This window comes from Sinocyclocheilus grahami, unplaced genomic scaffold, assembly GCF_001515645.1.
Source record: "Sinocyclocheilus grahami isolate Dianchi unplaced genomic scaffold, SAMN03320097.WGS_v1.1 scaffold287.1, whole genome shotgun sequence".
Lineage (NCBI taxonomy): Eukaryota > Metazoa > Chordata > Actinopteri > Cypriniformes > Cyprinidae > Sinocyclocheilus > Sinocyclocheilus grahami.
Genome location: NW_015505466.1, coordinates 1,084,125 through 1,086,921, shown reverse-complemented (window position 1 = coordinate 1,086,921; position 2,797 = coordinate 1,084,125).

Below are 2,797 nucleotides of genomic sequence, written 5' to 3'. Positions count from 1 at the left end.
ATACTGTGATGATGCCCTGTCAGGCCGGAGCGATGATTCAAAAACATGAAAACCCATTATAAACGAGGCATTCGTTGCATCCAGTGGGGACATAATTATGGATTATAATGACTTATACGGTCTGTAAATATAAATAAAGGTACTTACAGTCTTTGAGTCAGAACAGCCGGCATTGTAGTCTACTCTACCAGGATCAGGAAACGGTCCTCCATAAAATGTGAATCTTTTGGTTGAAGTGTTCTGGAACAGTGTTGTAAATATAACTTAACCACTGATTTCTAGTCGTGTCCATTTTTGGAAGGCCAAACAAAGTAGTTTTGCTTTCACAACAAAACAGCGTCACACACGGTGGCCTACATTGAGCAGAGGCCGGGGGATAAAGTGAGGAATGGCCGGAGGGTTAGAGTGAGCAGAGGCCAGGGGCTAGTGTGAGGAACGGCCAGAGGGTTAGAGTGAGCAGAGGTGGGTGGGCTTGAGAATGGCGCGGCCGGCGATTTTGACGAAGGAGCGTCCGGAAGGACATGTGACGACTCCGGGCTGGACTCCGCTTCGTCCACGGTGAAAGCCGATCCGGCGATCGACAGCGCAAAGTTGATGTATTTCCTCAGCGACCAGCACATATCTCTTTGGATTTGAGACTTTAGTCTTTGCATCTTTACAGATCTTCTTTATGCACCAAGAGCTTGTAATACTCCAAAGAGAAAGGAAAAATTGAAATCGCATCATATGACCCCTTTAAGGAATCACTAGCTTGCTTTAGCTCACATTCACTGTTGCCAACTCTCGCAAGACAAATAAGCAACCGCAGCTTTAAAAATAAGCCCAATATTTTTTGATAATTTATTATCATCAATATTACTTATTACCAATAAATGAGCCTACAATATATTAAACTGAAACTACACTTTCATCTGAAAATCAAAAACATAAGTTATTTTACAAAAATCAGCAAACTGCAACAAAGCAGGAACAAAACTCATCTTCAATCATCTGTGAGCAGAATAGGATTGGAGAGATGGAAAAGGAGAAAAACACAAGAGCTTCAAAGAGGAGCTGTAACATAGCCACATATTTATAGCCTACTAAAATATAGCCTATTCGAACCATATTTACTCTTAGTATTAGTATAGGCCTACTTGTTTTTTTTAATTACAGCCCGTGATAATTAATACATTACAAAAACATTGTAAAAATTTCAAATTAGGCTACCATATAAAGGAAAAAAAGTCATCCCACTCCTCTACGTCACTAGCCTATCATCGCTTGGATTACAGCGTCATGCGCCTTCTTTATGAACGTGATTTTTCTACAATCCCTAAATTGAAGAAATATCACGTTCAAAAAGAAGGCGCGTGAGGAGGGGGCGAAATATTTGACAAATTACGCTGCAACCATAGTTGCCAATTCTTTTTAATAAAATTCATTTTGTCAGAATTTTGGCTTCTTTTTAATAAAAAGTTGCTTGAAAAAATCCCAGGTCGCGGTTTTTTGGGTTTATTTTTAAAAATATGGTTGCTTGTTAGGGAAATCTGACAAGCAACTTCAACAAAATACAACAAAAATAAATATACTAATCTTTGCAGCAATAAAATGTGTAGCACATTGTTTTACCACCAAATGATATGTAATATCTTATTATTATTAATATTTAACTTACATTGGTAAGGTTTCCGTGACCTCTCGCGAGATCTTGGCAAAAAGTCTCACGATTTATTTCCAGAACATGATGCATGATGGGATACACGAAGCCTCGAATAGCGCTCCGGAGCGGTATTCGAGATGGTGTGGGTTTAGTGTGCGTAAGGGCACTGCGCTCTGGCGTTTTTAAGACCTGGGACAGTCTTGCGCACTTACTTCCTGTCGCGCGCAAGCGCCCTCAAGTGGACAAGACCGCAAGTGTGGGTATTTGGACAAGGGGTCTGTGTTGCAGCGTAATTTGCCAAATGTTCCGACCCCTCATTGAAGAAAATCACGTTCAAAAAGAAGGCGCGTGACGCTGTAATCCAAGCGATGATAGAAGTAGACGTAGAGTAGGACTTTCTTTTAGCCTGTTTTTTAATTTTTACAATGTTTTTGTAATGTATTAATTATCACGGGCTGTAATAAAAAACAAGAAGTCCTATACTAATACTAAGAGTAAATATGGTTCGAATAGGCTATATTTTAGTAGGCTATAAATGTGGCTATGTTACAGCTCCTCTTTGAAGCTCTTGTGTTTTTCTCCTTTTCCATCTCTCCAATCCTATTCTGCACAGGTGATTGGAGAGGAGTTTTGTTCCCATTTTTGTTGCAGTTTGCAGATTTTTGTAAAATAGCTTCTGTTTTTGCTTTTCAGATTAAATAGTGGTTTCAGTTTAATTTATTGCAGGCTCATTTATTGGTAATTGATAAAAGACCAAAAAAAAATATTGGGCTTGTTTTTGAAGCAGCGGTTGCTTTTGTCTTGCGAGAGTTGGCAACACTGGCTGCAGCATTAATGTTATTGCACTGGTTGGTTATTAACTGCGAGCAGACAGACAGTTGCTTGTCAGGTTATATTTATATAAAAAAAAGGTAATTGCGACTCACAATTCTGACTTTTTCCACAGAATTGTGAGAAACTCGCAATTGCAAGTCAGAAAGTCAGAATTGCGAGATAAAAACTCGAAATTCTGACTTTTTCGCTCAACTGCGAGTTTATATCTCGCAATTCTGACTTTTTTCCATCAGAATTGTGAGACACTCAGTTGCGAGTTAATCCAGAGGGGGAGAGACAATGTTCTCAGAATTGCGAGTCTGTCTCGCAGTTGAGGAAAAA